Below are 13,127 nucleotides of genomic sequence, written 5' to 3'. Positions count from 1 at the left end.
GATAAAGTTTACAAACTCAAAACCGTCGGGATATGCGCGCGCTTTCCCACACCGTTTCACTGCGCCTGCCACACCAGTTCAGTCGTTTTCGTTACAGTCCCTATCAGTACGTCTCTACTACGCTCTAAGAGTCCTAATGAGCATGGAGCCACAAACAGAAAAAAATTAAAATCCGAGTAAACTAAGCCAGTCAAATAATCCTGTTATTTTTAATAAGTTGAATGTTACCTGCCAGGCACAACCTGATGACTTATCAGGGGTGGGGGCTTTTATAGTTTGCTAGGCGATTGTTGATACGCACGTGTTGTTGATTTAACTTTTGTTCCATTGGCACGATTTTACTAAATATGATGATATTAAAAAACTAGATCCATAACAACTGAGAACAGGATCAAGTCTAAACGGCTTCTTTAATTTTGATGTGACTAAGAAAATCTCTACACAATGGTATGATTCGTGAAGGATGCCTGTGCACGCTTTGGTCGCACATTTCAATTTGAATAACAACAGTTTGAGCAAAGTGATTGATACACACGAGCTTATCCCAGCTTGGTTGTTATTGCGGTATGTGTATTAGCATCTTTACTTGGTAGTTTTTTTCTTTGTTTTCGTTGTCTGCACGAACTATCAAGCGTTAGCTCACAAGGGACTCTTCTACACTTAAACATCCTTCATTATGCACATTTTGCACCTTGCACGTTTAGTTTTAGTTCAGTTAGCGTTCAAGTTCAAGTTGGGCCGTTTCATGTAAACCAATAACGTCGATAAGGTCTGTACGATTTGCCTCTAGATTTTGTGCCTTCGGTTTTTGTATTCTGCTGTATCTGCAACATTTGTTCTTTTTTTTTAACCGTAGAACCTAATCTTGAGGAAACGACATTTTCAAGACCAAGATTGAGTGTATCATCGATGAACTGTTCAAGAATATAGTGAAATTCGTGTTCGCGAATTCGTTTTTGTACGGATCTTACCTCAGCTCGGGTACTTTTCTGAACAGGTTCCCATTGCTAATAATAAGGAGAGAGAACAGTGTGTTTCCTTATTTGTGATCACTCCCCGTGAATTTCTCAAAGGAAGGCCAGAGAGCAAAGGAAGGAAAAGTACTTAATTGTATGCACACTGCCGCTGTGGAAAACTTCCGAGAAAGGAACAGAAAATGAAAGTTATCAACATTATCAACACTTGCTGCAAATTCTAGCCAGATGAGTTTACTATGGCGTGATATTTTCTAGAAAGATCGATCGACTGAAACGGCTTTGGAATAACTCACACAATCTCAAAATCACATCCCCATGAGGTAAGACACAAAAATTAACTATTTCCGATTTTTCGGCATTAGCGTTTCAACATTCAGTCACCGCATGAACGCTCCGCAAGATTTTCTTAATCAAAGCCCAAGGAAAGGTCTGTTTTCGTAGTTTAATGGGAGTAATCGTCTATCTTTTGTCTGTAAGACTCTTGAATTAATAATCTACGCAGGTTTCTCTTCTCTGCTCATTTTTAAATGGCAAGGAAATTCACTGTAAGTAAATTCAAATGAGTGTGAAAGAATTGTTATAGTTAAAATGTTTTTCCCTTTAATGGTGCTTGAAAATATTTTCTTTCTTCCGCCGTAAAACTGACTTCTAATGAGGCAATTTCGCTGAACTCGAGGGAACTATTGCAGATTTCATTCACTAAATTTCTTTAGATTCTACAACGCAATATATGGACTGAGATCAACGATATGACCAGTAGTAGAACTAGAAAAAGATTTAAGAGAAGGATAGAGCGAAACTGGTTAAAAAGGAACTCGAAATAACATGACCTTTCGAATGAATTACTTTTTTAATGATTAAAAAGAATAAGGCATTCTTCCCTCACAAGCTGTTATGTTTGCGTGCTGTCAACTTGCCTATTAAGCACGCGAGAGGGAACTGAAACATAACTTGCAGGAAATTGTCTTCGACAAGAGGTAAGGACCTTAGATTTAACAAAACTCGCAGGAAACGCATCAGTCTCAACAGCAAGAGGCAAAAACAACTTGTGATTGTCGTTTATTGCAACAACACGCTCTACTACCTGTTGATCATTACGGAATCGCGCCCATTGAAAAGCGTCGCCCGAGAAAAGTAGTGGTACCCATGATGCTTTGCGGGCGCAATGACCTAGGAATGAGGTTGCAAACGCTCACCGCCAACTTCGGTCGCTTTAGATCTGAATAGAGAATTAACTCTGAAGTGTAAATTAAAGTGCTATTTAAACCCATGAATAACCCACAGGGCGTTAGCCCTAATAAAGGGAAACAGGGAACCACACGAGGCAAAGAAAAAATCTTTTGACCTCGGTGGGAATCGAACCCAGAGAATCGAACCCAGAGAATCGAACCCAGAATCGAACTTCAGAGTTAATTCTCATGTACCCTAACGGGAGTTGTAAAATTTCGCTTTGCGTCCGTTTAGAGACAATGGAGATACAATTGGAGCAATTAGCATTGTTTCAAAGTGACGAAATGCTCTTTTCGTCGGTAAAGAGCGAGGGCCGCGTTTGCATATCAAAAGAGCGTGAAGTGTTCATCCGTAAGCTTATGAGCGTGAGCGTGCACCTACGTGGAGCGGGAATCTACAACGTATACTTAAGCTTTTCGAAAAGTAATTACCGACTACCGACGTGTTATCTGAAACTGACGGCAATAACGGGCCAAAAAGGAAGGTAAAATTCCGCACAGCCCCACACTACATTATACGTTCAGTTCTTGGATAGAGTGACAAAAACAATACTTTACCATTGGGAAAACAGATTTGTTTTACGATAGTATGGGGCAGTACGGAAATTTTACTAAAAGGAATATTTCTGTGATGTTTTGCTTTCTTGGCGAAGTTGATGGTCGAACCTCGCAAATCTGCCGCATTTGAGTCTTAACACAAATTGAAAACCCGGCATTTGAAAGGCAATTTAATTTTACATCTGACCGATTTTTAAACAATATAACCTAATCAAGATAACGCCACTAATTACGTCTATTCTTCTTCGATGAAAAGCGCTACGTTTCGGTTGTCTGCACAAGAAACAATACTTTCGAACACTGCGTACACGGGGGATTACATGATTGACAGTCGGATTGACAGGCCTGCGTGAAGTTACGCATGCTCTCTTTCTCTTTTCTAGCTTATTTGCATTTTCCCGTGCGACGTTTTTCAATGGGCGCGATTCTGTAATGTTTAGTAATGGTAACAGAAATATTCATGTCGTCCAATTCGTTCTGTAATCATTCGAGCGATTAGCGATTTGGCGCCCAAATAAGAACTGAGTGCGCATGCTCCTACCGTAACTGACCTACTCGATGTAAGATGGCGGAATGTTTGAGGTGACAAGTATTTTACGGTACATATTCAGCTATCCTTTCGCTTCCTTCCAACTTTGATTAGTTTCATTTAGTATAGAACTAGTGCATTGGATCTTTTAGAGTTCTGTTACCGAGAAATTCAACGATCGAACGATACAGCTGACAGACCTGAATAGCAGACTTAGGAGATTGTCGATGAGACAAGAAAGACAGTGTTTCATTTTTTTCTTAGAGGGCACAGCAACGAATCCTGCAGTCTGATCGGTTCTTAGCGCGGTCCGTATTTTCCTACCTCTGCCTACAGGCACGGTAACGCTTTCGTGAGTCGCCGAGTTCCCAGGAGATTGTCGATGCGATTGGAAAGACAGTTATATGCAACTGGGCCCAAGGTTGTCACAGAGCCACCTCAGTGACATGTATGTAGCATGCATTTAAATTTTGGATAATGGAAATTTAATAGATATATTTAATTTAGTATTTTTACTTCTTATTTTCACACAGTTATTAACTCTTCATAGCCATTTGGGCTGGGTTTGAGTCCAATTGGTGATTGGAGCATTACCCCTTACAGGGCTGTCAGTAATTTTTCAAGTGGGTGGGGAAATGAAAGAAGTTGCTGGGGTTTAAGAATCTGCTTGGGGAAGAAGTGGGGAGGGGGGGGGTAGGTAGGAACGGAGATTTAGGAAACAAAAAACCTTGTAGATAAGCTCAACAATACTTTGAAAAAGTGTTGACAATCAATCATGATTTTATTCTGACAAAATAGTTTAGGCTGATATTGACAACACCCTCATGCTGTTCACTGTGGGATGCAGAACAATTACATCCACTTGCGCAAAAAGAGCTTGTGTGACTTGTGACTGACAAGTAATGGCTTGACCCATGACTGTTTAGTAACAGTGTGACAAACAAGAGAATAATGGAAAGAAATCAAATGAGCTAAAATCATGGTGCTGCAAACATTTTGGGATGCCACCCATCTCTGGCAGAAATTATCAGCTTGCTTGCCACATACCTTTTGAAAAAAGGTAAGGTGAGATTTTTTTTTGATATTGGTTTTATCTAAGAGATGGTGTCGTGTCTTACAGTGTTTTATGATGATGTAAATGCATGTTAAATCTTTTTAACAAATTTGTTTGAGTAAAGATTTGATTAATTTTATCATGATAAAAGTTTTTTGGGTTGGACCAGAGTATTGTGAACTGATGTCAGTTTGAGGGATGATTTATGTGCACTTATCTTTCCATCTGTGAAACTGAATCATCAATAACACACAAAATGTAACAAAGAGAAATGACCATATGCCTGAGAGTTGTCTCTGAATCTGGATTGGGGTCACAAATTTAGTTATTTTGCTATAATCAACTGGCATGATGTTATATTAATACTGAAGCACAAATCGGTGGACCAATAACAGTATAATTAAAGAATAATCATCCTCAAGCTCTGAGAATGTTGTTGTATAATACCCATGATAAAGCAGAGGGTGTTATTCAAGAATATTACCTTCACTTTTTTCCATTAATTGTTAACTATTTGGTTTGTTGCAGTGCGATTAAATAACACCTCTTGTCCCTGTTTGGCTTTAAAAATATAACCCAAATTTGAAATTTAGCTGTAATTATGTCATACAAGTACTTATATTACCATATTTATCCTTGTATAGGTTGCAGAGAAATAGGATAAAAGTGAGGGATGCAACTGAAATGCAGGTACAAGCATTTTGGCTCCAAACAATATACCTTGGAAAATATTTATTGTGGCTGCAAGTTTCCTCTTTTTTTAACTGAGTGAAATAAAGGCATGCAGCAGTCAATTAATTTCTGGCTGATTTCCTTCAGTTAATCTGTTAATTTTGCCACAAACAGGGTAATACGATAATTTTAAAGCTTCTGGTAAAGTTTTAAAACTATAAGCAGGCAAAGACAGATGATAAGATCCACTAAAGATACTCTTCAAAAAAATGTGTGCAATAACTCATTTATTTTGCACAGATTGCTCATTGTTATATGAGACTTTTATGCTCTTGATGAAAGCTGATGCAAATCAAAAACACATCTACAAAACTCAATAACAGAGCTTTTATCTTGTTTGTACTCTCCCTTTCTTACCTTGTCAATTTCTCAGCTTGTTTCTTTGTTTAGTTAAAAAAACAATTCTCACTTGAGAAATAAAAAATAAAAGAATTTACATGGAAAATGATGGGTTCACTTCCAAACATATTTGGTATAGTTCTCACAATGAACCTTCTTTGCGACTTGCTTAACTGTAGCTCTGTTACTTTCAGCAAACTTTGAGCAAAACTGACTCGCCTTGATGAGAGCCATTGAATTAGGTTTTCTGTTAAAGAGCCAATCAACATTGAAAAAGTAGATCTGACTGCTATGAAAGGATGGATCCAATATGGATACACTATCATCTGCTGCATCCATGAAATGGGATGCTTGAAATTTGTCCATATTAAAATTAACTGCTTGTGCAGAGGTGTTCATAGACTTGAATAATGAATGCTCAATTACTCAACACATACTCCTATTCAAATAACTTAAGAGACATACTGAATCACTAATAAGCACAAAATGCCATTCAAAAGGTACAGAAAGAGAAAGTTGGCTCAACTTCATAATGCAGATATTTTGATGTTACAGTCAGGAAAACTTTTCTTACATTTGCCATCTGCTTAACAGTACATGTAAAAAACCAAGAATTTTTATTCTCAACTAGGTTGTAAAGTAATTGATCTATTGAACTTTTTTTACTGTGTAGAACAAGGATGACACCAAGCAACTCAGGAGGGACATTTCATTAGAATTAAAGATCCACATCAACAGTGGACAGAAACCAGAGTTTGAACATCAAATGTACAATCACTTACCAAATGAAGAGGAACACAAAGATCATATTGACGAGGTTTGTTCTTTTTGATGAATATGTTTGTAAATTTTCATTTGTAACACACATGGCTTTTTGTAATGATGGCTGGCAAAAGGCCTTCACAAGCCACAACCATTAGTTATAGTCCCTGCTAGCAGTTTAATGTCATTACAGCCTGTGGTTTCTTAAGTTAAATGTGAATAACACAAGCATCAAGCAAAATCTAGTTGTAGGGATCTGAATTGGGTTTCAACCTATAATGCTTTGTTTTCAGCAAACCTACTAATGGTGGCAAGATTATTGACATATTGACCTTTTTAGCACTCTATTCCTTCAATTTTATCTCTTTTGCCCATGTTAGTTGACCTATTCACTCCTACTCCCCAAAATAATGTTGTGTAGTGTTTCCATGAACCTTTAGCTACAAGTTGTTGTTGTGTCAAGTACTAAATAAAATTACAGACAATATACAAGACTTGTTGGTAGTGAGAGGTACAAACTGAGTTTCTTTGCACAACTTAATTTTTTTAAATGTCCTAATCACTGGACCTCCTAAAAAATATTACTTCAGTCTTTATATTTTTGGTGCAAAATGCAAGTCCTTCTTTATATACAAGTAAGTAAGTAAGTAAATAAGTATCTTTATTTGAGGGTCAAATACATCCAGCATCATAATGATGCTAATTGGGGACACTATATTAAGAAGCAAATTTAAAAAGAAAGGATAAACATTAAAATACAATTCTAAAAATGCAGAAAATGTATGCTAGAAAAAAGAGTACAAATTAAAAAAAAAAATGTGTCGTAAAGATACTTTAACCATATAGTAAAATGTGAATGAAATATTAGCTGTTACATAGAATACACAAGTTACAGCCACTAGATTCTAAAATTGTTGTGTCCATCTCACGAATTTTTCTTTTAAAAATAGCTAAAGATGATGATTCCCTAGTTTTCTTAGATAATTTTGCCCATAGATGTGGTCCCAAGTACCTTATTGAATGTTTTCCAAACCTAACTGTTCTAAAACTTGGCAAGTTAAAGTCAGAGTTTCTCGAATTATACTTCTTATTACTCAGGCTAAACAGGTCACAACGGTAGCTATGTGCCATACTATGTTTCACGTTATACATCAGTATTAGTATATCCTGTAGTCTTCTGTTGTTTGGAGATGGTCGGTTTGCCTTAACTAATAGCTGCTCATATGTGGATGTTTTGTTGAGGATGACAGTCGCTAGGGCTTTCTCCCCCTTATGTTCCAGTTTTCTTTGTTGGATGCCCTTGCAAAGTTCCAGATTTTCTGACAATATGTTAAGTGTGGTAATATTGAAGACCTATAGATACTAATTTGGCTCATTCGGGTACTAATTTCTTCATCTGCATTAATCAAATGAAAAGTGCAAGTCACACTTCAATAATAACAGCTCTAAAGTTTTCTTGTTGTTCTTCTCTGAGTCAGCTACCAACAAAATTGTGTTGTACTCTGTAGGTCTGGTATAAAATTTTACTTGTGGTATAAAATGACAACCTTGTATCTTCCATCTCTATACCCCTTTCCAAGCTTGGGAATGCTTTGGACTGTGCATAACCATTTGTAGATGAGAATTCCAATGCACTTCTGTAATTTCATATAGTTGCTTTCACCTCATGCAAATGTTTCTCTGTTATAAGACACACCTGACTCTCTTGGCACCACTGCTAGTTCAGTGGAAAGTCAGACTGAGGAAGCGAGATGACCAGCTGTGTTGGAATGTGTTACTGAATGCTTGTTACAGTCAAGCTTTTTTGATTTGGGTACTGGTAGACTGGGATCACCTAGGTATCTCTTATACTTCCTAATGTGGTATCCTTTTTTTATAAAAATGCAGGTAAAACACAATTGTAATCACATTCAAAATTGTGATTGGCTTGTGTTATTTCCCACCTTTGCCATGAACATAACTTAAGAGGGTTAAGAGTCTTTGTTTCCTCGACAACTTTCAGCCACAAATCGTGCATTTTTGTTCGATTCTTGTCGATTATTTCTACATAGAGTGAATTCACATCATTATTTATATCGTCATCAGAACATGGATCCAAGATATCCATTGTCCAAGAGCAGAGAACCAGCCAGAGAAGTCAGAAGAGTTTTGTGCACTTCTCTTGAGACTGCAATTGGGCAAGTCAGCAGATTCTCTTTGCTAACAAATGACAATTCCCAAAAGATCCATGTGATCATGCCCATGATTGGAAACAAAGAAAACTCCATTTGGCGCTCATCTTTGAATGTACTTTTCATCAGTTGATCAAGCGTGCATCAAATTATTTCTTTTTTCAACTGTTTTGCTTAATATAACATTTCTAAAGATGGGTTCCATTGTGGTTCAGTGGAAAAATGAGAACAGCATGAGTGGTGTAAATGAAAAGAAAGTCATTAGAGTTAGAAGAAGGGACAACAGTTGACAAATCTACTGGTACAAATAAACAATGGTCGATTGGCCATTCTACTGGTACAAATAAACAATGGTCAATTGGCCATTTATAAAGCAAGGATTTTGAAAGTTTGTGGCCAGTACAAATTGTGATATTTGTTGTGGGATCAAAATCTTACCAAAGAATAGATTTAACAGCTTGAATTAAGCTTACTTAATGCTCGGCGCAACTGAAACTCAAATAATTCTGAGAATTGAATCATTTGACAAAGAATATCACAAACATGAATTATTGAGGTCTGTCTTCTATTCTTTGGTATACTGCAGCCAATTTTTTTAAATGTTGAGCCATATTACACTGGAAATGGTCTGCATAAATTGTGTAGAAAAAGTAATACGCTGAATTGCGCTGTTATTCTTTTAAAATGTTTGGCTAAGCTATTTGTTAATGAAACAACATCAAACACATGCTGGTTCATTGCAAATAAATTATGAGATCTTTGTCACATACAGTCTGTGTATTCATGTACTGTTTGAATCATGTATGATCAACAGCTTGGGTAAGATAATGGGATCCCAGTGGAGGTGTCAGTATGTTCTATAGCTAGTTGGAAGGTTTTGGACCCTCAGTGGATTGATGGGGTCTACAGCTTGTCTAGAAAATTTTATCCTCTTAATTTGAAGGACTAGGTTACAAAAGTGATTGATAAGATATCCCATCTGGTACATTTCATAAATCTGTGGTCTCCAGTGTTAGGCAGGATCACTTTAAGGATTTTTGTTAAAATCCCAAGTAAGAAGCCATCTGAAATTTTAAGCATGGTCCAAACTGGGATTGGCAGGGTCCCAGGTGTGATCCTGCCCAGGATATGATTTTCCAGGTGGAATGCTATCAGAAATTTAAGGCGGGATTCCAACTTCTTGGATCCCAGGTGGGATTGGCAGGATGCATTATTTTTTTATACTAACCCTAAGACTTATTCTAAAAGGAACTCTCACAATTTCTAATTAAACAAATGATCAAAACCGGGAACACCATTTTTTACCTAATTTGAAAGCATTTATAGTTGTGCATAAACAAAAACAGTTAAAACCCATAAAAAGAGCCAACTGACTCGCTGTAGAGTCATTTAATTTTTAGTGTTTTTCATGACCTCCACCATTGTACCCTTAAACTGCAATATCATATTAATTTGCTCCATTTGAGATTTCTGCATCCCCTCCAACACATTCATCAATTTATCCCCTTGCTCTTTACTCCCTCCATAGTTGATGCTATTGCACTATCCTCATGTTTGGCTGCTGTATTTTGCCTTTTCTTGTGCTTCCTTTGTTCCTTTTGGACATTGTCCAGTGTTTTCTCATGATTTGCAACATCACTACTTGTGGCAGATCCTTTTGGAGATGATGAAGCGCTGGTACTTGTACTTGTTTTAGCCAAGGCAGTGAAAGTGTTGGCTGGGAAAGCCACTGCACTCTCCTCTACATTTGTAAATGTTACAAAATAGTGACACCTGAGAACCTTGTTGATCTTATTGTAAAAAGGAGACTCATGATTTCCACCACTTTGGTTCTGATTCCAGTCTTTCTTTTCCATGTATTTGTTGATGAATTATTTTATCTTGAGCATACACTTATCTACTGTATGGTTTGACTTAAATATCACATTCAAATCATCCACAATTGTAGGCCTCCAAAGCTAGTTGTTAGCATCTTTGAAGTTTGGTGGCACTTGCGAAAATTTTGGTGGGTCAAACAAATCATTTGCACTGAAAATGGTTTTGCATTTGCAGATTTTTTGCAAAACAAACAAAATTTTACGTAATATGAACAGGCCCTTATGCCTCTTTTTGACACAAGACTGTGATGAGACAGTGTCATGTCAACTAAAACCTTTGTTAGTTTACACTGTACTTTGCTAATTGACAAATTGATTGTTGAGTACTGTTCTATTGATAACTTTTCCCATATGTCATAAAACAACCTTCATCGGCCAGGTTTTTTTTACTTTGGAATGGACATTTGTGTGTAGGGGTTGCACAATCCAATTTATAGACCCATTTCAAGCGTGACGTCACATCACGTGACATTGCAAACTGGAGGACAAGCTTCAGTTTGTTTACAACATGGCGGCAAAAGCGGCTACGAAGCGTGGGTTGTTACCCGGTTATTTTGAGAGTCTACAGCAGAAAGAATCAAAGGAAAGGTATCTCGAAAAGTTAAAGTCTATCGAAGGACAAGATCCGTACGAAATTCTGCGCAAAGAGTGGATTGACGATGTCGATTGCTGGCCAGACGTAACTTACATAAATGTGGGGATGTATCTGTTTTTTTACCCTTGGTGAATGCTGGTATCTTGATAGTAGAACAAAACAATCCAACTGATTCTTGAATGTCAAAGCCCCTGTCTGCTATATTTCTGGTAAACAGACATACTTTTACCTGTACCACTGTAATGTTCATGTGTTGGGAACCACATGGCATAGTCCTCAGTTGCAACTGTTAAAGGTGGTGAAACCCTAAACATTAGAAAGAAGCATGAAAGTTCATTTTCTTTCAAATTGTCTGCCCATCATAGACCCAAACATGAAGTTAAATTGCACTTCCTTAAATACACTAAGAACTGTCCATGAGAATTCCTTTGAAGCAAAGGGTTGTTCATAAAGTTGGTCAATTATTCCAAACTTCTCCTTTCCTGATTCACAGCCAGCAAATAAACAATACTTGCTCTTCATTTTTGTTGTTGGTTGAACACATACAGGCACTCATGGGAGAGTTCTGCTTTGCTTCAGTGCTGTGTTGTGAAAACATCGCAGTTACATTTTGAAGGCCAGCATGGAGAGCCATGAAACCTCTTCATAGTGTGGTTCCAACTGACCTCCTTGAGGTCTCTATTATTAAATGGATTAATAAACATATACAGTATATTTCATGATGACAAAAAACACGTGCAAGGAAAGTTTAACATTTTGACAAATTTGATTCTATTAATGCAGTTTTGAGTTGACGACCTTTACCGCTTAAATTTGAATTTATTTTAGATACTAATTTATTAGTAGCATTTATCCAGGTTGGACAAGCTGGATTGATTTGAAGCCTGCAGAGAACTATTTAAATACCAAAATATGTTTAGTAATGTAAAGTGTTAAAAGTTTAGCAGCAAGCTGAAATTAAATGGGAGCTTGTTAAAATGGCATAAGTGTAACAAAGTACATGTAGAAATATAAAATGAAAAATGAGCCCTCAAAAAAAATTAAAAGATGTGCATACATTGTATAATACATTACAATGCATATTACATTAATTACAAATTAAAATTTAAAAAATAAGAATAAAAGCATTACAACTAAGCAAATTGTATTATTATCTGCAAAAGCTGGAATCCCCCTACAGTAATACCTATGGTACCTAAACAAGGCTAGAAAAGGCTATTCCGTTGTTCTCACATACAGCCTTGGGTGAGGAGCAACATTTACCTTGGTCTGGGATGGACCTTTGTAATGTTATACAAAATTAACTTGTGGATGAGAAGGATAGGGTCTGTATTGTTGGAATTTATCTTGATGACACTGAGCCAAAACTGTGGTACACATGTTGAACTAGTGGCAAAGACTAGGAAGGGCTCAAACTCATTGTTAATTAGTTTGAAAATGTGGTTTCTTGATTTGTGCATTAATCTTTTCTAGAAAGAAAACAAAACTCAATGAAACAGTTCTTACAATGCTCACTGTCAATTTCATGGGAAGCCAACAGTCTAGAATGACACTAGCTACTTCTTCATTGAAGTCATGATCAAGATTGGTGACATTTTCAGAAACTTAACAAGTAAATGAGCAATGAAATCATTAGAACTTATTTAAAACCCTAAACGGCAGTGTCAGGTAAAATGACTTGTTTTGGTTACAGATTTACAGTGAAATACACAATGCATTAAGACAAACTATTATACCTCAAAAAGCTGGAATCCATCTGACAGCAAAACCTATGGAAATTAAAGAAGACTAGAAAAGCCTTTTCCATTGATTGCGGGATAACCATGAGTGAAGTAAAATATTGTTGAACTTTATATTGACGACACCAAGCCCAATATGAGGTAGGCATGGTGAACTTGCGGCAAAGACTAAGAAGGACTCCACCTCATTGAGGTTCTCTCTGAGAGAACGTGAGAAAATATTATTTGAAGATGATTTCTGCTGGTCCCAAATGTCTTTTCCTCATTCAATTGCATTAAATTTCTCCACATCTACCCTCAGTGAATGGATAAGCTGTGTTTCCTGATCTGTTAAATTGCCAGGAAGTACCATGTTCTCAATGCTACTGAAGGGGAAGCGAGTATAGATCAAGCCTTGATTATTCATCACTTGTAGTCAGGGGATACATGAAATGGATGTAGTGGCTTTGAAATTGAACTAAGTTATTGCCACTTGGTAGCATGAAATTGCGATCTGATGTGGTCCAAATTTGGTGTCTCTGATGTCTGCATCTGATGCCATGTGTGAGAGACCCTTATTGGGAAC

At 37.0% G+C, this 13,127-nt stretch overlaps 1 long non-coding RNA gene and 1 pseudogene across 3 annotated transcripts in view; one reads left to right on the top strand and one right to left on the bottom strand.

Annotated features, from left to right (window-relative positions):
- The first annotated feature begins 2,410 nt into the window (after window positions 1-2,410).
- LOC149052735 (uncharacterized) overlaps window positions 2,411-13,127 on the top strand; it is a 36,432-nt gene continuing 25,715 nt past the window's right edge. For 2 of the 3 annotated variants that reach the window (XR_016186167.1, XR_016186159.1), the window contains exons 1-4: window positions 2,411-3,741; window positions 4,092-4,353; window positions 4,992-5,037; window positions 6,092-6,235. This is a non-coding gene — a long non-coding RNA (uncharacterized LOC149052735). The remainder of the gene's footprint in view (window positions 3,742-4,091; window positions 4,354-4,991; window positions 5,038-6,091; window positions 6,236-13,127) is intronic. The other variant, XR_016186164.1, reaches the window with a different exon arrangement.
- LOC113685257 (uncharacterized) overlaps window positions 9,741-13,127 on the bottom strand; it is a 3,528-nt pseudogene continuing 141 nt past the window's right edge.

This window comes from Pocillopora damicornis, chromosome 1, assembly GCF_964200805.1.
Source record: "Pocillopora damicornis chromosome 1, jaPocDami1.2, whole genome shotgun sequence".
Taxonomy (NCBI): domain Eukaryota; kingdom Metazoa; phylum Cnidaria; class Anthozoa; order Scleractinia; family Pocilloporidae; genus Pocillopora; species Pocillopora damicornis.
The sequence above is the reverse complement of the archived record's forward strand: the minus strand, read 5'-3'. Positions and strand labels throughout refer to the sequence as shown.